At 45.5% G+C, this 26,742-nt stretch overlaps 1 protein-coding gene and 1 long non-coding RNA gene across 2 annotated transcripts in view; one reads left to right on the forward strand and one right to left on the reverse strand.

The window, feature by feature from the left end:
* LOC127926723 (staphylococcal nuclease domain-containing protein 1-like) overlaps positions 1-26,742 on the reverse strand; it is a gene marked incomplete at its 5' end in the record, with an annotated part of 298,204 nt that overhangs the window by 211,834 nt on the left and 59,628 nt on the right. The window lies entirely within an intron of this gene.
* The window catches only part of LOC127926725 (uncharacterized), a 1,339-nt gene continuing 1,156 nt past the window's right edge, over positions 26,560-26,742 (forward strand). Inside the window, exon 1 of the long non-coding RNA XR_008124942.1 lies at positions 26,560-26,704. This is a non-coding gene — a long non-coding RNA (uncharacterized LOC127926725). The remainder of the gene's footprint in view (positions 26,705-26,742) is intronic.

The raw sequence follows: 26,742 nt of genomic DNA on the forward strand, positions 1-26,742 counted from the left end.
GTGACGGTTCTGGGAATTTAGAGAGATGGAGGGGAGGGAGGGGGGCTTAGAGAGAGGGGCCCTCTCCAATCCAAAAAGTCAGAGATTAGGAGGGGGGTTTGATACATACACACGCAAACTGATTAATATATCCTTCACACACACAAAGTTAAAATATCCCTGCCTCTCTCACACACTCAGACACATAGCCCACATTTACTTAGATTACACACAGATGCACACAACCATATGCACACTGCCACTGAGCTGATAAGCAGACTAAAAACCTCTCTTAAATCCACCTGAATCCCACACACTGTCACTGATGCGATGCAAACATATCACTGGTACACAAACAGTAACACACCCTTACACATACACAGCTCACAAACAAACAATCACAGCCAGTTCACCTCACACAAAGCCGGTCACTTAGCTGGTCACTTTAGCAAGGATCAGACATGATCAAATCAAAACGCGTCTCCTCACATCTCTTTCTCTCGCTCCTTCCCCCTCCCCCTCTCTCAGTAACTCACGGCCTTAAGGGACTGTGTGTCAACGTGCAGGGCTGGCTAAGGGACAGCATCTGGGGGGCACTGTGGTGTGTCAACGTGCAGGGCTGGCTAAGGGACAGCATCTGGGGGGCACTGTGGTGTGTCAACGTGCAGGGCTGGCTAAGGGACAGCATCTGAGGGGCACTGTGGTGTGTCAACGTGCAGGGCTGGCTAAGGGACAGCATCTGGGGGGCACTGTGGTGTGTCAACGTGCAGGGCTGGCTAAGGGACAGCATCTGGGGGCACTGTGGTGTGTCAACGTGCAGGGCTGGCTAAGGGACAGCATCTGGGGGGCACTGTGGTGTGTCAGCAGGGCTGGCTAAGGGACAGCATCTGGGGGCACTGTGGTGTGTCAACGTGCAGGGCTGGGCACTGTGGTGTGTCAACGTGCAGGGCTGGCTAAGGGACAGCATCTGGGGGCACTGTGGTGTGTCAACGTGCAGGGGCTGGACAGCATAAGGGACAGCATCTGCAGGGCTGGGGCATCTGAGGGGGTGTGTCAACGTGCAGGGGGCTGGACAGCTGGGGGGACAGCATCTAAGGGACAGGGGGCACTGTGGTGTGTCAACGTGCAGGGCTGGCTAAGGGACAGCATCTGGGGGGCACTGTGGTGTGTCAACGTGCAGGGCTGGCTAAGGGACAGCATCTGGGGGGCACTGTGGTGTGTCAACGTGCAGGGCTGGCTAAGGGACAGCATCTGACGGGCACTGTGGTGTGTCAACGTGCAGGGCTGGCTAAGGGACAGCATCTGGGGGGCACTGTGGTGTGTCAAATCCCCCCAAAATTGTCACATGCTTGGTAAACAACAGGTGTAGACTGACAGTGAAATGTGTGCGTTTGCTTTGTTGCATATGTGAGCATGCATATGCATGTGCCTGTGCGTGTCTGTGTATGTGCCCCTGTGTGCGTATGCATGTGGGTGTGTGTGTCAGCGGTGATTTGTGCTGTGGTTACTTCATGGGTAGGGACAGCGGGGGGAGCTGTGGCGACATGGGGGGCTTGGAAAACAAGCGTAGCCGCTTCATCCAGTCCATTTCATCTCCATCGAGAGCCAGAATTTGTCATTGTTTCTCCGGTGTGATGGTTAGAGCAGGAAATTGGTTTGACAATGTGATAGTGTGTGAGAGCCACAATGTAGCATTCCTAATTGTCACTGGAGTGTGGTGAATGCAAGAGACAGTAGAGACAGTAGAGAGATGGAGAGACAGTAGAGAGATGGAGACAGTAGAGATGGAGAGAGACAGTAGAGAGAGAAGACATTGGAGAGATGGAGAGAGACAGTAGAGAGATGGAGACAGTAGAGAGATGGAGAGAGACAGAGAGAGAGACAGAGACAGACAGAGAGAGACAGAGAGAGACAGAGAGACAGAGAGTGAAGACATTGGAGAGATGGAGAGAGACAGAGAGAGACAGAGAGAGAGACAGAGACAGACAGAGAGAGACAGTAGAGAGATGGAGAGAGACAGAGAGAGACAGAGAGACAGAGAGTGAAGACATTGGAGAGATGGAGAGAGACAGAGAGAGACAGAGAGAGAGACAGAGACAGACAGAGAGAGACAGAGAGAGACAGAGAGACAGAGAGAGACAGGAGACAGTAGAGAGAGAGAGAGACAGTAGAGAGAGTAGATTTTTTGTTAAGGCAAATCAAGTCTGACATTTTAAGGTGGAAATTACAGGAAAATTCTCTGCAACAACAAAGTGATGAAATAAAGATAGCACATACACTATACACATATACTACATACACTATATACACAAAGGTATGTGGACAGGCCTTCAAATTCGTGGACTCTGGAGCAGTGGAAATGCGTTGTCTGGAGTGAATCTCGCTTCACCATCTGGCAGTCCAACGAACTAATCTGGGTTTGGCGGATGCCAGGAGAACGCTACCTAACCGAATGCATAGTGCCAACTGTGAAGTGTGGTGGAGGAGGAATAATGGTCTGGGGTTGTTTTTTATTGGTCGGGCTAGGCCCCTTAGTTCCAGTGAAGGAAAATCTTAACGCTACAGCATACCTTCTAGACGATTCTGTGCTTCTAAATTTGTGGCAGCAGTTTGGGGAAGGCCCTTTCCTGTTTCAGAATGACAATGCCTCAGTGCACAAAGCGAGGTCCATAGAGAAAATTTGGCCGTTTCTTGTGATCGGTGTGGAAGAACTTGACTGGCCTGCACAGAGCCCTGACCTCAACCCCATCAAACACCTTTGAGGTGAATTGGAATGCCGACTGCGAGCCAGGCCTAATCGCCCAACATCAATGCCCAATATCACTAATGCTCTTCTGGCTGAATGGAAGCAAGTCCCCACAGCAATGTTCCAACATCTAGTGGAAAGCTTTCCCAGAATAGTGGAGGCTGTTATAGCAGCAAAGGGGGAGACTAACTCCATATTAATACCCATGATTTTGGAATGAGATATTCGACCAGCAGGTATCCACATACAGTACGTATGATGGTGCTGTGCTGGTCTGTACCGTTTCTGTGCGCTTTACCTATGATATACCACATCATCCAATGTTGTGCTATGCTGCAGTGAGCTAACAAAGCACAATTGTGTTGCTGGAGACAGTAGGTGTCTGTCCTGTGCTTTTTGTACTGAATTATACATCTCTGCTATACCACACCAATCTATACTGGAGTGGTTCTGTACTGAATTATATCTCTGCTATACCACACCAATCTATACTGGAGTGGTTCTGTACTGAATTATATATCTCTGCTATACCACACCAATCTATACTGGAGTGGTTCTGTACTGAATTATATATCTCTGCTATACCACACCAATCTATACTGGAGTGGTTCTGTACTGAATTATATCTCTGCTATACCACACCAATCTATACTGGAGTGGTTCTGTACTGAATTATATCTCTGCTATACCACACCAATCTATACTGGAGTGGTTCTGTACTGAATTATATATCTCTGCTATACCACACCAATCTATACTGGAGTGGTTCTGTACTGAATTATATCTCTGCTATACCACACCAATCTATACTGGAGTGGTTCTGTACTGAATTATATCTCTGCTATACCACACCAATCTATACTGGAGTGGTTCTGTACTGAATTATATCTCTGCTATACCACACCAATCTATACTGGAGTGGTTCTGTACTGAATTATATATCTCTGCTATACCACACCAATCTATACTGGAGTGGTTCTGTACTGAATTATATCTCTGCTATACCACACCAATCTATACTGGAGTGGTTCTGTACTGAATTATATATCTCTGCTATACCACACCAATCTATACTGGAGTGGTTCTGTACTGAATTATATATCTCTGCTATACCACACCAATCTATACTGGAGTGGTTCTGTACTGAATTATATCTCTGCTGTACCACACCAATCTATACTGGAGTGGTTCTGTACTGAATTATCTCTCTGCTATACCACACCAATCTATACTGGAGTGGTTCTGTACTGAATTATCTCTTTGCTATACCACACCAATCTATACTGGAGTGGTTCTGTACTGAATTATATCTCTGCTATACCACACAATCTATACTGGAGTGGTTCTGTACTGAATTATATCTCTGCTATACCACACAATCTATACTGGAGTGGTTCTGTACTGAATTATATTTCTGCTATACCACACCAATCTATACTGGAGTGGTTCTGTACTGAATTATATTTCTGCTATACCACACCAATCTATACTGGAGTGGTTCTGTACTGAATTATATTTCTGCTATACCACACCAAGCTATACTGGAGTGGTTCTGTACTGAATTATATCTCTGCTATACCACACCAATCTATACTGGAGTGGTTCTGTACTGAATTATATCTCTGCTATACCACATCAATCTATACTGGAGTGGTTCTGTACTGAGGTAACGTGGTCCCACTAGTTTAGCTAGTTGTTGGGGGCTGTCAGGCCGTGTCCAGGGCGACACAAACACCAGTCCTCCTCTGTCGGAAGGAAGCAGGTCTCGCTCTACTCCGTGCGCTTCATTAGCGATCACTGAGGAAGCCATTTGGAAGGAGACGAGCATGTAGCATGCAGCGTGTCCGCCACAGCTCACAGGACCCTGACGGATGGAGAGGGAGGAAGAGAGAGAGGGGAGGGAGGGAGAAGCAGAAAGCTTGGTGGGGAGAGAAAAGGAGGGAAGACAGAGAGAAGGGGGAGAGAAAAGAAAAGGGGAGAGAGTGAGCGAGAGAGAAACAGGAAAAGTAGAAGGGTAGAAAATCAGAAAAATGCAAAAGAGGAAAGGTGGAGGCAGAGAGAGCGAGAGAGAAGCAGGCAGAACAGGCCAATCAGCAGAAAGAAAGTGCAGGAGAAATGTGGTGGAGCAGGATAAGCATGTTGGTGAAATATTAAATGGAATAGAATAAACAAATATCAAAAGAGGGGAGGCAGAGCAAATAGAAAAGGAGAAGGGGAAAACAGACCGACAGGGAGAGAGAGCTAGAGAGATACGGAGCAAACAGAACATGATGAAAAAGTGCCAGCTAGATAGAACAGGGAAATAATGAATTATTTGATTGTGCCTGGAGGGCTGCACCAACTAGAGGTGTAGGATGGGGGTGGAGCAGTATAGTACAATAGACAGGAAAAGCTGATAACCAGTAATGGACTGAACCACTGGTAAGCTTGGGACTATAATGGTTCTATCTGAAAAAAGATGATTCTGAGATAATTGGCTATAAAGTTCTGAACCCTCATTGGTTTGAATGGTGTCAGCAATTTTTATATTGTATTACTATATATACACAGAGAACATTGAACAGAACAAGGCTATAGTCCCCTCAAGCTCTCTCACTAGGGGGCGGAGGGGGGCAGTACATGGTAGGTGATGTACTAGGGGTTGTGTGTGGTTGTAGGGGTCTTGGGGTTGTGTGTAGTTCTCGGGGTTGTGCGTGTTCGGTTGTGCGTGCTCGGTTTTTGGGGTTGTGCGTGCTCGGTTGTGTGTGGCTGTAGGGGTTGTGCGTGTTCGGTTGTGTGTGGTTGTAGGGGTTGTGCGTGCTCGGTTGTGTGTGGTTGTAGGGGTTGTGCGTGGCTGTAGGGGTTGTGCGTGGCTGTAGGGGTTGTGCGTGGCCGGTTGTGTGTGGTTGTAGGGGTTGTGTGTGGTTGTAGAGGTTGTGCGTGGCTGTAGGGGTTGTGCGTGGTCGGTTGTGTGTGGTTGTAGGGGTTGTGCGTGGTCGGTTGTGTGTGGTTGTAGGGGTTGTGCGTGGCTGTAGGGGTTGTGCATGGTCGGTTGTGTGTGGTTGTAGGGGTTGTGCGTGCTCGGTTGTGTGTGGTTGTAGGGGTTGTGCGTGGCTGTAGGGGTTGTGCGTGGTCGGTTGTGTGTGGTTGTAGGGGTAGTGTGTGGTTGTAGAGGTTGTGCGTGGCTGTAGGGGTTGTGCGTGGTCGGTTGTGTGTGGTTGTAGGGGTTGTGTATGGTTGTAGGGGTTGTGTGTGGTTGTAGGGGTTGTGCGTGGTTGTAGGGGTTGTGCGTGGTTGTAGGGGTTGTGCGTGGTTGTAGGGTTGTGTGTGGTTGTAGGGTTGTGTGTGGTTGTAGGGGTTGTGTGTGGTTGTAGGGGTTGTGTGTGGTTGTAGGGGTTGTGTATGGTTGTAGGGGTTGTGTGTGGTTGTAGGGGTTGTGCGTGGTTGTAGGGTTGTGTGTGGTTGTAGGGTTGTGTGTGGTTGTAAGGGTTGTGTGTGGTTGTAGGGGTTGTGTGTGGTTGTAGGGGTTGTGTGTGGTTGTAGGGGTTGTGTGTGGTTGTAGGGGTTGTGTGTGGTTGTAGGGTTGTGTGTGGTTGTAGGGGTTGTGCGTGGTCGGTTGTGTGTGGTTGTAGGGGTTGTGCGTGGCTGTAGGGGTTGTGCGTGGTCGGTTGTGTGTGGTTGTAGGGGTTGTGTGTGGTTGTAGGGGTTGTGCGTGGCTGTAGGGGTTGTGCGTGGTCGGTTGTGTGCGGTTGTCGGGGTTGTGCGTGGTTGGTTCTTCTATACTTGTGGGGATTTAGAACAAGGAAAATGCTCTCTCGTGGGGACATATCCCATGAGGACAAAGACTATATTAAGTTTAGGGGTTAGGTATAGAGTTACGGGTTAAGGTAAGGTTAGGAGAAATAGGATTTTGAATGTAAATTAATTGTTGGCCCACATGAGGATACAGGAACATAGCGTGCTGGTCCCTTCTAACGACCAAACAATGTGTTCATGAAATAACAGCTCCTCAAATATTTACTTACTGCATTACTTATTCCATTTGCTATCTTGGCTATATGATTCAATACCTTTCTATATGATTCAATATCTTTCTATATGATTCAATATCTTTCTCTGTATGATCCTATATGATTCCATATCGTTCTATATGATTCCATATCGTTCTATATGATTCCATATCTTTCCATATGATTGTATATCGTTCTATATGATTCCATATCGTTCTATATGATTCCATATCGTTCTATATGATTCCATATCGTTCTATATGATTCCATATCTTTCCATATGATTGTATATCGTTCTATATGATTCCATATCGTTCTATATGATTCCATATCGTTCTATATGATTCCATATCGTTCTATATGATTCCATATCTTTCCATATGATTGTATATCGTTCTATATGATTCCATATCGTTCTATATGATTCCATATCTTTCCATATGATTGTATATCGTTCTATATGATTCCATATCGTTCTATATGATTCCATATCGTTCTATATGATTCCATATCGTTCTATATGATTCCATATCGTTCTATATGATTCCATATCTTTCCATATGATTCCATATCGTTCTATATGATTCCATATCGTTCTATATGATTCCATATCTTTCCATATGATTCCATATCGTTCTATATGATTCCATATCGTTCTATATGATTCCATATCGTTCTATATGATTCCATATCTTTCCATATGATTCCATATCGTTCTATATGATTCCATATCTTTCCATATGATTCCATATCGTTCTATATGATTCCATATCGTTCTATATGATTCCATATCGTTCTATATGATTCCATATATTTCCATATGATTGTATATCGTTCTATATGATTCCATATCGTTCTATATGATTCCATATCGTTCTATATGATTCCATATCGTTCTATATGATTCCATATCGTTCTATATGATTCCATATCGTTCTATATGATTCCATATCTTTCCATATGATTGTATATCGTTCTATATGATTCCATATCGTTCTATATGATTCCATATCGTTCTATATGATTCCATATCGTTCTATATGATTCCATATCGTTCTATATGATTCCATATCTTTCCATATGATTGTATATCGTTCTATATGATTCCATATCTTTCTATATGATTAAATATCTTTCTATATATGATTCTATAGACAAGGGGGATATGACTCAATAGGGTCCTAGTTATTGGAATATAACAGGTCGTTAGAGTTCAATTTATTCCAAATGGCACAAGGGAAATGATAGACAAACATTCTACTACCAAGGATTAGACTATAGACCAACATTTTATAACTATTCTATAAAACATGAAATAAACATTCTTTAATACTATAATGAATGACAACCTTTAAAACAACACTGGTGATGACTCAGGGCCTACCTGTTCATAACAGTTGTATGAATGACACTCAAACAACAAGCTCTTCTTTGAGAACGCCTGGCTGCACGTCGTGGCTGTGAGTCAACGTGACTCAACGATGTTGTTGGGAGTAAAAGCCAATTACTGATGGCTCCACACTATAGTAGGTTGACATGATGAGTTGTTGCTGTGTGTGAGGATCCCTGCTATTGTGTGCGTGTGTGCGCGTGCGTGTGTGTGTGCGTTGAGGCCTAGGGAACAAGCGGTTGCGTAAGGAAAGAGGAAGAGACTGACTTGTTTTTCTGAAGTGTGTTTTATCAGATGGGGCCGTATTGATTGACTTTCATTGGTTCACTGTCAGGCTTGTGCTTTGATTGGTTGTTAAATAATTCAATAGAAACATATCTTAACAGCAATGCCAACAGGCGAGCCTTTAAAAGATACCATCAAACAATATTCAATCTGGGAGATCAGACTCATGTAACTAGAAACAATTTCAAATCCAATTTAACCTGACTGTTACTGTTACCAACCTAGTTGTATGTGAAGCAGTAGTGGTCCTGGAGGGAGACTTTATTGGAAGGTGAAAAACAGTGGGTTTCCGCTGGCCAGAGACAATGGAAGTGTGTTTTTATGACTTTTACTTATCATAGGGAGCGGTCAGGGTAGACCGTCTCTCTCTCTCACACACACAGTTCATTCCGGAATCTACAATTAATTTGTACATACACTCCCCCTCTACTCTCCTTGTACCACATTAGCATGGATCTTCACGGTACTCTCTGTGCCCCCTGCTTTAGCAGAATGGATTTTCCACTGTTGTTGTTAGCTACCGCTGCTGCCTCTGCCACCACCGTGCTACCGGTGCTAGTGCTGCCGGTGCTAGTGCTACCGGTGCTAGTGCTACCGGTGCTAGTGCTACCGGTGCTAGTGCTACCGGTGCTAGTGCTACCGGTGCTAGTGCTACCGGTGCTAGTGCTACCGGTGCTAGTGCTACCGGTGCTAGTGCTACCGGTGCTGCCTCTGCCACCACCGTGTTACTCCTACCGCTGCCACCACCGTGCTACTGCTGCTGTTCTGCAGGGCCATCCTTTTCACCACATGTCATGTCAGAAGGAGCGAGAGAGAAAGAGAGAGAGAGATACACACACAGTGAACAGATGACTCTGGGTCAGAAGAGAAGAGGAAAAACCCAAACAACGACTTCATTTGGAGCGGTAGGGAGCTCATCTGCCAAAACGCCTCCTACAGTGCTAGCAATCTACTTCAAAGTTGGCATGCTAAGAGGAGAGAAAATGTTTTAACAAGGTAGCTACTTAAGTCAGTGTGTTATAAAAGGTATTCTGATTCATTGTGTCAGAGTTAGGGAAGAATCAGCACAGTGCTTCCTGCAAGGAAGAAAAGAGGGAGAGAGAGAGCGCGAGGGGGAGAGAGAGAGAGAGCGCGAGGGAGAGAGCGCGAGAGAGAGAGCGCGAGGGAGAGCGCGAGGGAGAGAGCGCGAGGGAGAGAGCGCGAGGGAGAGAGCGCGAGGGAGAGAGCGCGAGGGAGAGAGCGAGAGGGAGAGAGCAGGGGGAGAGAGCGATAGCGAGAGCGCGGGAGAGCGCGAGGGCGAGAGCGAGAGCGCGGGAGAGAGCGAGGGAGACGGCGAGAGAGCGAGGGAGACGGCGAGAGAGCGAGGGAGGCGGCGAGAGAGCGAGGGAGGCGGCGAGAGAGCGAGGGAGACGGCGAGAGAGCGAGGGAGACGGCGAGAGCGAGCGAGGGAGACGGCGAGAGCGAGCGAGGGAGACGGCGAGAGCGAGCGAGGGAGACGGCGAGAGCGAGCGAGGGAGACGGCGAGAGCGAGCGAGGGAGACGGCGAGAGCGAGCGAGACGGAGAGAGCGAGCGAGACGGAGAGAGCGAGAGAGACGGAGAGAGCGAGCGAGAGACGGAGAGAGCGAGCGAGACGGAGAGAGCGAGCGAGACGGAGAGAGCGAGCGAGACGGAGAGAGAGAAGGAGCAACAGATAGAGAGAGCGCGAAAGAGGGGTGGGGGTGTCGAAGAGGAATAAAATGGAGAATGGCTTTGAAATAGAAAGGGAAAGAGCTGTGTACTGGTTTTCTAGGTTGTTGAACCCATTTAGATTCACATTATCGTGTGTTCTCCGATAACGCTGAGGCAAATAGGAATATGCTTTCAAATGGGAATACGGCTAGAAAAGACATTAACAGGGAAAAACTGTAACTGTGTTACTTCAGCTTCGGAGGCAGTTTATGTTCACTACAGATTATACAATGACCTGTGTGATCACTTATAGGATTTATACGGCGCACTACAGTGTGTGTGTCCAACTGACGCTGTAGCCTTCCAGGATCAATATGAAACCTCTGCAGCAGCCTGTGATGCACTAACCAATGCATCATGGGAAACAGAGTATTTTCTCTCTCTCTCCTCACAGTTTTCTGCACTTATTATTTAGTGGGGCCATTTAGAAAACTATTGCACTGTGCATAATTACTTAATGTAAGTGTGGTAAAAAGATGGATTCCGATCCAATATATTAAGATATAGCAAGTAGAGTGCTTATCTCAGATTCATAGGCAAGCTTTTATGAGCAGGGCCTAGGCGCCGGTCCCAGTTCCTTGTTTTAAATCGACCCCAAATAAATGCAGCCTTGAAAACTGCCCATTTAAAATACAGCTAATACTTCATTTAAACTGTGTGTGAGCCAGGAGAACAAAAACGCCTATATGTCATGATCACAGACTTGGCTTTCATGTTCTCATTCGGAAGGCCAATAGAACGGTAGTGAGCACTTTGACAATAAAGCACTCCGAACAGCAAACATGCACACTTGCAGATTACTGCTAAAGAGTGCTGAGAGTGAGCGTTTACTGCTGAAAAATAGACCAAGTTCAGAATGCAGCAAAACTAATAGTAGGATTAAACAGCACATTAGTGTTTCTAGGTCCAAATGCGCAGTGTGTTTAGATTAGTTGCAGACTAGTTGTAAAGATCAGAAACAAGTTTATACCCTCAATCCCTCTTATCCCGACGAATGGACATGGATGCACACACAGCTGGGTATTAGTGTGGGAGGCCTGATGTTCTTTCCCATGCCTCAGAAGGGATTTAACCCCAGTGAAGGGCATTCTAACAGTGTTTGTACACGTGAGATGTAGACCTGGCAGAGTGTGAGGCTTTAAGGTGACCTTGCGTCGGTCTAACATCTCTCTCACACACACACACACGAACGCACGCAATCAAGAAGTGATTCTAGACAACACCACAATCCCAGAGTATAATAATATAGAACGAACACGGTCATTCAGGACACTTATTCAATGCAATTCCGAGCCAAGACATTAGCTCAATTTACAGTTAACTGCCAAAATAAAGGAAACACGACTAAATGAGGGGTATAAAGTATATTGAAAGCAGGTGCTTCCACACAGGTGTGGTTCCGGAGTTAATTAAGCAATTAACATCCCATCATGCTTAGGGTCATGTATATAAATACCCAGTTGCCCATTATTTTGTTTACCATGGCTAGAAGAAGAGATCTCAGTGACTTTGAAAGAGGGGACTCATAGGAGCATAGGGGGTTTAAAGGGTGGGTGGGTGTGTCACCAGATCTCAACCCAATTGGAACACTCCTGATTCTGGAGCGGTGCCTCAGTTTTTGCACCATGAACAAAACAACAGATGATGGAATTTCTTGTGGAAGAATGGTGTCACATCCCTCCAATAGAGTTTCAGACACTTGTAGAATCGATGACAAGGTACATTGAAGCTGTTCTGGCCTGTGGTGGCCCAACGCCTTATTAACACACTTTATGTTGGTGTTGCCTTTATTTTGGCAGTTACCTTTATGTGACCTGTGTGGGAATAACATTCACAGCCTGGTGTTACCAACCCTACACTCTTACACACTGAGTAACTTGAGCAGGTGAGAGTGAGCATCAAAATGCATAACAAATACCAAGTGCAAATACAGATTGTTTAAAGAATCCCACTGAGGGAGGAAGGTATACTCCCCTGTAGGGGGCACTACTAATTAGACACCGCTCCTCGCTTGTACTGTCGCTCCCTCGGTCTCCCTCGGTCTCCCTCGGTCTCTCTATCCATCTGTGACCGTCTAATTATATAGGAGGGAGCTGGGAACATCAAAGCTGGTGTGTGTGAGAACAACAGTCAAGTTATTCTTTGCTTGAGCCGGACCATTTTAATAGTCCTTTATCTTTTCCAATCACCGAGGGGCCCTAGAGAGGGAGAGAGAGCGCCAGGGCTTTCTAATATCCCCCTGTCGTTTGGTTATTCACACACACACACACACACACACACACACACACACACACACACACACACACACACACACGGGGAGAGCTCTGATGTGCTTCTGTGCTTGGAGGTGCGTCTTGACTGGCAGTTGAACCTGTACACTGTGTTTCTAGTGTGTATTGTTACATAAGCAGCAAACTAGGCCAATGAGCCATTTGTATTCTATAGGATTCCTTGAATTACCAACAACCATCTCCAACTGTTTTCTACTAGCTGGAGTGCTGCCAATCCCTTTCATTTGGTGTAGCGTATCATATTGCTTCTGACCCTAAACTTCCAAACACTCCACAAACAAACACTCCTGCCAATAGAAGGTTTAATGATGGATGGTTTACCTGTCTATGGGAGGAGACGGGTATCTCCAGTGAACCAACACACCCCCTGTGGTGACTATTGATAAAGGTACTGAGCGCCTGCTGGGGAGACTGAGGGGAGACCAATGGAGGAATGGAAAAAACAATGGCATGGGGAGAGAGAACTGAGATGAACTGAGATGAACATACAGGACAGGTACAGCATCTGAACTGAGATGAACATACAGGACAGGTACAGCATCTGAACTGAGATGAACATACAGGACAGGTACAGCATCTGAACTGAGATGAACATGTAGAACAGGTACAGCATCTGAACTGAGATGAACATGCAGGACAGGTACAGCATCTGAACTGAGATGAACATGCAGGACAGGTACAGCATCTGAACTGAGATGAACATGTAGGACAGGTACAGCATCTGAACTGAGATGAACATGTAGGACAGGTACAGCATCTGAACTGAGATGAACATACAGGACAGGTACAGCATCTGAACTGAGATGAACATACAGGACAGGTACAGCATCTGAACTGAGATGAACATACAGGACAGGTACAGCATCTGAACTGAGATGAACATAAAGGACAGGTACAGCATCTGAACTGAGATGAACATAAAGGACAGGTACAGCATCTGAACTGAGATGAACATGTAGAACAGGTACAGCATCTGAACTGAGATGAACATGCAGGACAGGTACAGCATCTGAACTGAGATGAACATGCAGGACAGGTACAGCATCTGAACTGAGATGAACATGTAGGACAGGTACAGCATCTGAACTGAGATGAACATGTAGGACAGGTACAGCATCTGAACTGAGATGAACATACAGGACAGGTACAGCATCTGAACTGAGATGAACATACAGGACAGGTACAGCATCTGAACTGAGATGAACATGTAGGACAGGTACAGCATCTGAACTGAGATGAACATGTAGGACAGGTACAGCATCTGAACTGAGATGAACATGTAGAACAGGTACAGCATCTGAACTGAGATGAACATACAGGACAGGTACAGCATCTGAACTGAGATGAACATACAGGACAGGTACAGCATCTGAACTGAGATGAACATAAAGGACAGGTACAGCATCTGAACTGAGATGAAGATAAAGGACAGGTACAGCATCTGAACTGAGATGAACATGTAGAACAGGTACAGCATCTGAACTGAGATGAACATACAGGACAGGTACAGCATCTGAACTGAGATGAACATGCAGGACAGGTACAGCATCTGAACTGAGATGAACATGTAGGACAGGTACAGCATCTGAACTGAGATGAACATGTAGGACAGGTACAGCATCTGAACTGAGATGAACATGTAGGACAGGTACAGCATCTGAACTGAGATGAACATGTAGGACAGGTACAGCATCTGAACTGAGATGAACATGCAGGACAGGTACAGCATCTGAACTGAGATGAACATGTAGGACAGGTACAGCATCTGAACTGAGATGAACATGTAGGACAGGTACAGCATCTGAACTGAGATGAACATGCAGGACAGGTACAGCATCTGAACTGAGATGAACATACAGGACAGGTACAGCATCTGAACTGAGATGAACATGTAGGACAGGTACAGCATCTGAACTGAGATGAACATGTAGAACAGGTACAGCATCTGAACTGAGATGAACATACAGGACAGGTACAGCATCTGAACTGAGATGAACATGTAGGACAGGTACAGCATCTGAACTGAGATGAACATGCAGGACAGTTACAGCATCTGAACATGCAGGACAGGTACAGCATCTGAACATGCAGGACAGGTACAGCATCTGAACATGCAGGACAGGTACAGCATCTGAACATGCAGGACAGGTACAGCATCTGAACATGCAGGACAGGTACAGCATCTGAACATGCAGGACAGGTACAGCATCTGAACATGCAGGACAGGTACAGCATCTGAACATGCAGGACAGGTACAGCATCTGAACATGCAGGACAGGTACAGCATCTGAACATGCAGGACAGGTACAGCATCTGAACATGCAGGACAGGTACAGCATCTGAACATGCAGGACAGGTACAGCATCTGCACATGCAGGACAGGTACAGCATCTGAACATGCAGGACAGGTACAGCATCTGAACATGCAGGACAGGTACAGCATCTGAACATGCAGGACAGGTACAGCATCTGAACATGCAGGACAGGTACAGCATCTGCACATGCAGGACAGGTACAGCATCTGCACATGCAGGACAGGTACAGCATCTGAACATGCAGGACAGGTACAGCATCTGAACATGCAGGACAGGTACAGCATCTGCACATGCAGGACAGGTACAGCATCTGCACATGCAGGACAGGTACAGCATCTGCACATGCAGGACAGGTACAGCATCTGAACATGCAGGACAGGTACAGCATCTGAACATGCAGGACAGGTACAGCATCTGAACATGCAGGACAGGTACAGCATCTGAACATGCAGGACAGGTACAGCATCTGAACATGCAGGACAGGTACAGCATCTGAACATGCAGGACAGGTACAGCATCTGCACATGCAGGACAGGTACAGCATCTGAACATGCAGGACAGGTACAGCATCTGCACATGCAGGACAGGTACAGCATCTGAACATGCAGGACAGGTACAGCATCTGAACATGCAGGACAGGTACAGCATCTGAACATGCAGGACAGGTACAGCATCTGAACATGCAGGACAGGTACAGCATCTGAACATGCAGGACAGGTACAGCATCTGAACATGCAGGACAGGTACAGCATCTGAACATGCAGGACAGGTACAGCATCTGAACATGCAGGACAGGTACAGCATCTGAACATGCAGGACAGGTACAGCATCTGAACATGCAGGACAGGTGAAAACAATGGGCCAGAAAGCTTCATTCACCTACCAAGCTCTTTCAGCTGTCTACAATGTGTAGTTGGGAGAGAGTCAACGTATGGCTACGGGGTGACACTCGTTCCCTGACAGTGGGGAGGGAGGGGTGAGGGGAGAGGAGGTTACATCAGACGACTTGGCCAAGACCTAGCCTCCTACTCTGCTGGCAGCGCAGGAACAAAATGTTAGATCAAAGTAATACATCTAGTATGGCTTCACTAGCATTGTTTCAGGAGATAACTCTCTCTCTCTGTGTGAAGAGTATGTCATCTCGCAGCCAAAATGACAACTTGCACTAAGGGACAGAGGAACAATATGGAGTGAATCGACACCTGTGTGTAGTGTGTGTGTGTGAGTGAGTGCGGTGCAATGACTGTGTCCTGTCTACCACTGTGTACCAGCCAACTGCAGAGGCTGATAGAAAAGATGACAATATGTCTCTTGTGTATCTGGAACATTGAACCAAAAAGCAATATTTCACACCATCACCCTATATCGTGTACCTTCCTGACTCTCTTAGTAGACTGCAAAACAATCTGTGGCCCAACTCTAAGACATATCAAAGGCCTGAGGCTAATCACAATGGACAGTAACGCTGCTATTTGGATTGGTCTGCACCTCTGTCCTCCACAGCGAAGACGCTGTAGAACATCCGTACGAGGTGTGAATGAGCTCCATTCCAGCGAGGCAGTAGAGGCTGTAGTAGCAGGCTGGCAGGAGGGGTAATACATGCACCCATCTTAATATGCACATCAGGGTAATTGAGCACAAGCATCAGCAGCAGGAATATTTTCACTCCTATATATTTCTATGGGGGTCGTTTTTACAACAATCAGGATACTGAAGTGGGTGACAAGGGATGGGGACAATGACAGGGAAAAACAGGTGTGTGTGGAGTTAGGTTTGAGTGTACAAATCCACTTTAAATCAGTGTAGATGAAAGGGAGGAGACAGATTAAAGAATAATTTTCAACCATGAGATAATATTGAAGTGCCTTTAAACGGGGTATGGTAATAAGTGCCAGGCGCACCGGTTTCACCTTAATCAACAACCATATGCTTTCTCTTTTGCCAATTACATTCGATGGCCTTTCCTTGTGGATTCACTGGGAGAGAGAGAGACACGGACACACACGTAGGCCTCTTCTCTAATCAAGAACACTGACATCTGCTATATTAACGTATTGATCAGTATGCAGCTCATATTTCTCTGCCAGACTTAAATGAATAACCAGAACCCCCCCCAATATGTCTTCTACCCCTCACTCAGCCACCCCATCCTCTAAATCCATCTTCAATGGGCCTCCATCTCGACGCTAAGTGGTCAAACGACATGGCCATTAGCCTGGCACTCAGCTGGGCAGGATTTCATGAACAACAGTCATCGAGTGTCTGACTGGAGACAGCAGGAGCACACTGTCTGTCAGTGTTGTTAACAAACAGCCTTTAACAGTCATTTTCTGTCTGTGGTGTTAACAAAGAGACTTTAACAACAGTCATTGTCTGTGGTGTTAACAAAGAGCCTTTAACAGTCATTGTCTGTGGTGTTAACAAAGAGCCTTTAACAACAGTCATTGTCTGTCTGTGGTGTTAACAGTCATTTTCTGTCTGTGGTGTTAACAAAGAGCCTTTAACAGTCATTGTCTGTGGTGTTAACAAAGAGCCTTTAACAACAGTCATTGTCTGTCTGTGGTGTTAACAGTCATTTTCTGTCTGTGGTGTTAACAAAGAGTCTTTAACAGTCATTGTCTGTGGTGTTAACAAAGAGCCTTTAACAACAGTCATTGTCTGTCTGTGGTGTTAACAGTCATTTTCTGTCTGTGGTGCTAACAAAGAGACTTTAACAACAGTCATTGTCTGTGGTGTTAACAAAGAGCCTTTAACAGTCATTTTCTGTCTGTGGTGTTAACAAAGAGACTTTAACAACAGTCATTGTCTGTGGTGTTAACAAAGTGCCTTTAACAGTCATTGTCTGTGGTGTTAACAAAGAGCCTTTAACAGTCATTTTCTGTCTGTGGTGTTAACAAAGAGACTTTAACAACAGTCATTGTCTGTGGTGTTAACAAAGTGCCTTTAACAGTCATTGTCTGTGGTGTTAACAAAGAGCCTTTAACAACAGTCATTGTCTGTGTTGTTAACAGCCTTAAACAACAGTCATTGTCTGTCTGTGGTGTTAACAGTCATTTTCTGTCTGTGGTGTTAACAAAGAGCCTTTAACAACAGTCATTGTCTGTGTTGTTAACAGCCTTAAACAACAGTCATTGTCTGTCTGTGGTGTTAACAAAGAGCCTTTAACAACAGTCATTGTCTGTGTTGTTAACAGCCTTAAACAACAGTCATTGTCTGTGGTGTTAACAAAGAGCCTTTAACAACAGTCATTGTCTATGGTGTTAACAGCCTTTAACAACAGTCATTGTCTGTCTGTGGTGTTAACAAAGAGCCTTTAACAACAGTCATTGTCTGTGGTGTTAACAAAGAGCCTTTAACAACAGTCATTGTCTGTCTGTGGTGTTAACAAAGAGCCTTTAACAACAGTCATTGTCTGTGGTGTTAACAAAGAGACTTTAACAACAGTCATTGTCTGTGGTGTTAACAAAGAGCCTTTAACAGTCATTGTCTGTGGTGTTAACAAAGAGCCTTTAACCTGTTAGTCCTATAGGACCGCTGTGGCGGCAGATTTCTATGGCACGTTATTTAAGTGCCAACCACTGGTACCATTAATACTAGTTAGTGCTAGTTTGACCAACAGAGGGCATCTTTGAGAAGCATTTGATAGCCTTCAAAAGTGGCTGTACTAGAGAATTTAAAACCTTTTATTGTAAGAACATAGTATATGGGGGACTGATTTTAAGAAATGTTAATTAATTTGATGAATATTATGGTGTTTCTATTCCAAGAAAAACTAAAAACCCTCTGGGTTTCCGTTAGGATGGGACGGAAAATATACAGAGCTGGGCTATTTAGCTAAAGAATCGCCGTGTCGTCTGCGGGCACACGGGAGACCGGGGTTCAATTCCCCGACGGGGAGGAAGAACTAGGCTGTCCTTGTAAATAAGAATTTGTTCTTAACTGATTCCATATGTGTTATTTCATAGCTGTGATGTCTTCACTATAATTCTACAATGTAGAAAAAAGTTAAAATAAAGAAAAACCCTGGAATGAGTAGGTGTCCAAACTTTTGAGGACATCAAGACGTTTTGGCTAGACAAATTGATGATACTACAATGCAACAAATACATTGATCATCTCAGCAAGGTTGTTCCCGTGGCCATGGAGCAGGGTGGAAGTGCAACTAAAATGTAGTTTAAATAAACATCTGCATTTTGAATGTCTTTTTTCAAGTTATTTTATTAACTAAAGCATAAAGATGTTGATGAAGAAATACTGTACTGCTGTTTTGAGTTAGAAATGTAACGCTTCACGTAAGCATCGAATACATTGCAGGTAGGGGTGGATGTTCACATCTACAGTAGCCAGGCCATAAAGGCTATTGTCCTGATAATCAGGCTACTAGTGTTTGAAAACACGTTTCAAAATGCCACCAGCAGTCCATCACTACTGTAAATAAAAACACAGCATCTTGTTGACATTCTTTATTGTAAACATAATGTCACAAATAATTTGTATCTATCTTTCCAAAGAGTTTGGGATTAATTTAATTAATAACATGGTGTTTATATTCCAAGAAAAATGTAAAACCCTATGGGTTTCCGTTGGGATGGGATGGAAAATATGGCACTGTACAACGTGACAGTCGAGAGTAGGCTACAGTGCTGGGCTATTTAGCTAAATAATCCCTGTGTCATGTGTGGCATCGAGGCAAGCCTATTGTCCAGCTAACAGCATGAACGTTTCCAGAGTTAGAGCCATTATTAGTGCAATGCCCCTTAAAGTGTTGCTCTGTGCTACCCAGTGTGGCGGGGGAACCCCCCCCTTCCCCATGGGCTAGGTCGGTCTTCTGTGCGTGGCTTTGCGGCCCATCCCGTGCCCCCTGCCCTCATGCTTTCAGGGGATACAGCTGGAGAGTCCCATTGTGCGCCACTCGGGAGCCATGAACAATATGACCAATATATATTGTCCTGCTAATAACAGGGTTTATAATATACCTGTCAGACTATCCAGGGGGCTTTTATATAATTCGGAATAATAATAAAAAATATAAAAAATAATTATAAAAAATAATATTTGAGATGATTTCATTTTCAAATAACGTAAAATGAGTGAGAAAAAGGTTATTCTTGAACATGGGGTGAGACATTGTTACTAATTTGTAAATAAAGCCAGTTTGTTATTTCTGTCTTTAAAGGGAGAGAAAACAAAAAACTACAGTCATCTCATGGGTGTCCCAGTCGAGGCCGGCACGGGTATTGAACCAGAACACAGCTTGCACTACTATGCAGTGTGTTAGATCGTTGCACTACTCAGGCGCTGTATAACGTGACCGGTCGGAGTGGCCTACACTACTACAGTAAGAGAAAAATAATACTAACAAAATAAAATAAGAACCTTAGTGTAACAACAGTTTTAGTAAGTAATACTGAAGTCATGCTCAATTATTAGTTTCTATTTAGGTTTATGTCGCCCATTCATTGTCAGTTAGAGACACCGTAGGACCCAAAAGCATAATCAGTGCTCTATCTCCCCCTTGTGGTGGTCTGGAGCAATGAAGTGGAGACGCAGGGTACCGTACTGAACCACAAATTACCTCCCGCAGCATAATGGCAAAACTTTTAGTGGAGCAACCAATGTAGTGACACAGGCACCCAATACTCCTACACATCTCTGCAAATGTCACAGATGGGAGGAAGTTGCGATTTGTGTGTGTGTATAAAATAATGGATTACGCATATGCATGTGAATATTTAGCTTGAGTGTGTGTCATATCGCCACTGACAGCCATTAGAGACAAGGGGAGGACTGTACGGAATATGTATAGTCTATTTCTTGTCATGTAGGATTGATTGACTATATAACGGTGTATCAAAGCTACTGCACATATTTGTTGAGACAATTTTCTGTAACCTTGGTGTTAGACACGCACACACACGCACGCACACGCACACACACACACACGCACACGCACACGCACACGCACACGCACACGCACACGCACACGCCTCTCCCTTCCAGCCTATTCTCTTGGCCCAATCAGATGATTCTCCTCCATTCATACTAGTCAGATCTCTGCCTGGCTGACTCTGTGGCTCGTCTTTCTCTTTGAGCGCCAGCTCTCCTTGGAGACCAGGGGGGAGGAGGGGGGGATCGCTACCGCTGCGGTTGAGATCAGAGCCCTTTCTCTGGGGTGCGTGGGACCCGGAGGGCAGCCTGCAGAGGTCAGACATTGTGCTGGGGTAAGCTGGCGCAGGATTACTCCCTCTCTCTCTTTTAGTCACACTCTTTAAAATAAAACTCTGCCGCAGCTGATTCCGATGGATGAACTAAACGGGAGAGGACACGCTTATTGAAAGGCCCCCACACACACACACTGTCTGATCAAGCTGACAGACTACCTGACAGAACTGACACACACTCTTCTACAAAGGTGTGTGTATGACGGCAGAGAAGAGAGAAGAGGGGGGCAGGACTGGGCCTGTGACCTCAACATGATAGGAGCCAGTCAGCCAGGCATTTGACAACTCAATAAGGGTACGACAGACACACACACGGGTTGATGTGAAACGGGTATCGGCACGGTGGGCAGCCCAGGTGGTAAGAGACAAAACATTGCTGTGAGATTGTGTGTGCCCAGCAGGAAGTGAGAAAAGAGAGAGGGATCTCTCCGCAGTTTTCAGGATGACAGCTGCTGTGTGTGTGTGTGTGTGTGTGTGTGTGTGTGTGTGTGTGTGTGTGTGTGTGTGTGTGTGTGTGTGTGTGTGTGTGTGTGTGTGTGTGTGTGTGTGTGTGTGTGTGTGTGTGTGTGTGTGTGTGTGTGTGTGTGTGTGTGTGTGTGTGTGTGTGTGTGTGTGTGTGTGTGTGTGTGTGTGTGTGTGTGTGTGTGTGTGTTCATTCCTTCACCAGGATCATGCCGGCATACAACAAGCACTGTTGTCATGGGAACCTACGCCATTCGACAAAAAGGGGGCAACTGCGAGCCAGAAACACACACTTACCAGGGTTTCTGTTAGGAAAATGTGGCGCTGGACATTTGACAGGCATCATTTTAATTTTCCAGACATTTGAGAAATGTACCGGACCCACATACATTGGGTGGTTACTTGATTAGGGTGTCCACCCACGGTGCTACATTATGGTAATTCATCTTAACAGAACATAATGCACGTCCAGGATGCAATGACGTGTGTCCTTACCGCGCAATTTGAACATGTTACAATAACTGTCCACATGTACTTTTCCTCAGCCAACAAGATGCCAAACCAACAGCAACATCCCTAGCCTGGGTTGAGTTTGGGAAAGACCATTTTCACCATAAAAAGCATTCCATGCATCATTACATTGGCAGAGTTACTATTCATAATGTGATGAGTAGATTGGAAAGGCATAATTGAATAGAACCCGATCCCTGTTGGAAAAGACCATTTAATGCAACACATGGCTGAGCGCGTGTAACAGCCTGGGATATAGGCTGTAGAAGATACGTTTCTTCCTGCTTTGCACGGGAAAAACACAGTTCATGCAATACTACTACACGTTATATGACTGGAGACACGAGGAGAAGCGTTTTGAACAGGGTAGCCCACATCTAATGACAATGAGACACACAACCAACTGGAGGAGGAAATGATGCTTCAACAACAAACCAAATGAACGTGGCCCTGACTCAACAATGACAGAGTGGATATAGGCAGAGCACACTCACCGGGGATATAGGCAGAGCACACTCACCGGGGATATAGGCAGAGCACACTCACCGGGGATATAGGCAGAGCACACTCACCGGGGATATAGGCAGAGCACACTCACCGGGGATATAGGCAGAGCACACTCACCGGGGATATAGGCAGAGCACACTCACCGGGGATATAGGCAGAGCACACTCACCGGGGATATAGGCAGAGCACACTCACGGGATATAGGCAGCGGGGATATAGGCAGAGCACACTCACCGGGGATATAGGCAGAGCACACTCACCGGGGATATAGGCAGAGCACACTCACCGGGGATATAGGCAGAGCACACTCACCGGGGATATAGGCAGAGCACACTCACCGGGGATATAGGCAGAGCACACTCACCGGGGATATAGGCAGAGCACACTCACCGGGGATATGGCCGATTTCTGCTGGTGCCGATAACATTTTTGAAGTTAAATACAGATTACAGTCTTTTTTTACAGCAACCGCCATTTGCAATCCAGACTATGTTTAACTGTGAGTGAATATTGAAACACTGTGATATGGCTGACTGGGCACCTCTACTTTTCACTGACAGTCACAACTCCACAATCATCTATTTGGTATTCGCAGCGTGAGCTTTTCCAAATTGTGTGTGCTGCCCAAATTGTGTGTGCTGCCCAAATTGTGTGTGCTGCCCAAATTGTGTGTGCTGCCCAAATTGTGCGCATTGCCTTTCCTTCTGACTGTAAGCAATAAGATTTAAAACAATACACAACTTATAAAGGCTGGAGGAAGCTAATGATCCTCTGTGGCCAAATCATGCTTTAGTAGCCTATTTATTAGTAGGCTATTTATTAGTAGCCTATTTATTAGTAGGCTATTTATTAGTAGGCTATTTATTTATTTGATTTCTGTATAGACAGGAGTTGGCTAACTAGGCTATATCATTTTGCCATGAGCATGTGGTGTCCTTGCAGTGAAAGAAAGTAGAAAACCAGCAGCAGAACCAATGGCACATGGAAGTCTGTATCAAATCATTGCCACCAAGGATGTGGTTGGATTTGCCAAGATACTATGAAACAAGGTAAAAACACATCTCATAATATGTATTCAAATATTCAGGTCTCAAACAATTCATCGATTAAAAGATGAATCCCCACTAACGCTGAGTCCGGGGCAATATTAAGAGAATGGGTGGGAGGGAGTGTGGAGGTAGAGAAAGAGAGGGAGAGGTGGAGGGACTAGAGAAAGAGAGGTAGACAGACTAGAGAGAAAGAAAGAAAAGGAGACCCTAGCAAGATAATGATTGGGAGAAAGAGAGGTAGAGTTAGAGGGACTTGAAAAAAATGTATGTAGACAGAAACTGGTTGAGAGAATGAAAGAGTGAAAACAAGGGAAGCGAGACAGAAACTGGTTGAGAGAATGAAAGAGGGAAAGCAAGGGAAGCGAGAGAGAGAGAAAGGAGGAGAGAATAAAGAGGGAAAGCAAGGGAAGCGAGAGAGAGAGAGAGAGAGATAAAGGAGGAGAGAATAAAGAGGGAAAGCAAGGGAAGAGAGAGAGAAAGGAGGAGAGAATAAAGAGGGAAAGCAAGGGAAGAGAGAGAGAGAGATAAAGGAGGAGAGAATAAAGAGGGAAAGCAAGGGAAGCGAGAGAGAGAAAGGAGGAGAGAATAAAGAGGGAAAGCAAGGGAAGCGAGAGAGAGAGAGAGAGAAAGGAGGAGAGAATAAAGAGGGAAAGCAAGGGAAGCGAGAGAGAGAAAGGAGGAGAGAATAAAGAGGGAAAGCAAGGGAAGCGAGAGAGAAAGGAGGAGAGAATAAAGAGGGAAAGCAAGGGAGAGCGAGAGAGAGAGAGAGAGAGAGAGAGAGAGAGAGAGAGAGAGAGAGAGAGAGAAGAGAGAAAGGAGGAGAGAATAAAGAGGGAAAGCAAGGGCAGCGAGAGAGAGAGAGAGAAAGCAAGGGAAGCGAGAGAGAGAGAGAGAGAGAGAGAGAGAGAGAGAGAGAGAGAGAGAGAGAGAGAGAGAGAGAGAGAAAGGATGAGAGAATAAAGAGGGAAAGCAAGGGAAGCGAGAGAGAGAAAGGAGGAGAGAATAAAGAGGGAAAGCAAGGGAAGCGAGAGAGAAAGGAGGAGAGAATAAAGAGGGAAAGCAAGGGAAGCGAGAGAGAGAGATAAAGGAGGAGAGAATAAAGAGGGAAAGCAAGGGAAGAGAGAGAGAGAGAGAGAGAGAGAGAGAGAGAGAGAGAGAGAGAGAGAGAGAGAGAGAGAGAGAGAGAGAGAGAGAAAGGAGGAGAGAATAAAGAGGGAAAGCAAGGGAACCGAGAGAGAGAGAGAAAGGAGGAGAGAATAAAGAGGGAAAGCAAGGGCAGAGAGAGAGAGAGAATAAAGAGAAAGCAAGGGAAGAGAGAGAGAAAGGAGGAGAGAATAAAGAGGGAAAGCAAGGGAAGCAAGAGAGAGAGAGAGAGAGAAAGGAGGAGAGAATAAAGAGGGAAAGCAAGGGAAGCGAGAGAGAGAAAGGAGGAGAGAATAAAGAGGGAAAGCAAGGGAAGCGAGAGAGAGAGAGAAAGGAGGAGAGAATAAAGAGGGAAAGCAAGGGAAGCGAGAGAGAGAAAGGAGGAGAGAATAAAGAGGGAAAGCAAGGGCAGCGAGAGAGAGAGAGAGAAAGGAGGAGAGAATAAAGAGGGAAAGCAAGGGAAGCAAGAGAGAGAAAGGAGGAGAGAATAAAGAGGGAAAGCAAGGGAAGCGAGAGAGAAAGGAGGAGAGAATAAAGAGGGAAAGCAAGGGAAGCGAGAGAGAGAGATAAAGGAGGAGAGAAGAAGAGGGAAAGTGGAGCAGGAAGAAGCAGAGAGTAGAAGATATAATAAAGCTGAGGAATGGTAGTGTTTCATTCCCTCAACAATTACTACAATTATCACCCTAATCACACGTGTCATCCAGGGACCGCAAACAGAAGTGCTGACGACGGCCTTTAACCAGAGGAGAGGAGGGGGAGATGGAGGGATAGGGGAGGATAAAAGACAACAATAATGAGGAGAGAGGGAGAGAGAGGGGGAGGCAGAACTGAACATGTAGGTCATCAAAGGTTTAGAGCGAACAAAAAAGTTAGAAAAAAGGAGGAGGACGGAGGAAGAGAAGGTCCATCCATAATTCAGAGGTGAGTGTGTGTGTGGTGCTCCTATGGTCCCTGCTTAGTAAAGGTCACACACACGTAGCGGAGGGAAACATTGTTGTTACGATCACTCCCGATCAATAGCACTGCACTGACGAGATGGACCTGGGTGGGGAGAGGTGCATGCTAGTTGAGTGTGTAGGTACAGGACCCAACAAGGTGTTCAGGAAAGGGGATTCGAGTAAAGACATTAAAGAATGATGATTTCCTAGTCAAATAAATGTTAAAAGGTTAGCTGAGTCAAAGGCTCATTAAAAGGTTAAATAAGACAACTAAGAAAAGCCATGACAACCCTGTGTGTGTGTGTGTGTGTGTGTGTGTGTGTGTGTGTGTGTGTGTGTGTGTGTGTGTGTGTGTGTGTGTGTGTGTGTGTGTGTGTGTGTGTGTGTGTGTGTGTGTGTGTGTGTGTGTGTGTGTGTGCGCGTGCGTGTGTGTTGGAAAGGCATTTGATGGTTTTGGAAGGACATGCTGGGCCCTTACTGTTAGCACCTGGAGGCTGGAGCGAGAGAGCCAGAGATAGGAACAATGTGAATGTGTGCATGAGGCAGATGAGGTGAGAGTCGAGTTTCTATATCCGGTAGAAGACAGTGTCCCCTCTCTCTAGTCATTCTCAGCGGAGGAGAGGAAGGAGAGCAGGGACTGTGAGGCCGACCCTCTGCTGCTCTCTCCCTCCCTCCACTGGGACTAATGCCATGTTCAAAACAACTGGGAACTTGGAAATCTCAGACTTCAGTGCAATCAAGACAACTGATAAAATAAAGAAAAATCTTTTGGAACCGTCATCCAACTACAAGTCGGAAACTCTGGCACCTTTCAAGTGCTCCAACTTTCCAACCTGAAGGTCACGGACGTCAAGATTTGACCTCACGCCCCCAGACAGCCAAAGAGCTGATTGCAAAATCTACTTGCTTAGGCTTATGAGATTATAACACACATTAAGAAAAAACAACCTTACATTTTTAAAACAGAGCCAAGAATTACAATCTAGTAACAACAAAACTTGAGAAGTTTTCCTAAATCCCCAGAGGTTTCTATTCCCTAAATCCCCAGAGGTTTCTATTCCCTAAATCCCCAGAGGTTTCTATTCCCTAAATCCCCAGAGGTTTCTATTCCCTAAATCCCCAGAGGTTTCTATTCCCTAAATCCCCAGAGGTTTCTATTCCTAAATCCCCAGAAGTTTCTATTCCCTA

Source organism: Oncorhynchus keta, unplaced genomic scaffold (genome assembly GCF_023373465.1).
Source record: "Oncorhynchus keta strain PuntledgeMale-10-30-2019 unplaced genomic scaffold, Oket_V2 Un_contig_8107_pilon_pilon, whole genome shotgun sequence".
Taxonomy (NCBI): Eukaryota; Metazoa; Chordata; class Actinopteri; order Salmoniformes; family Salmonidae; genus Oncorhynchus; species Oncorhynchus keta.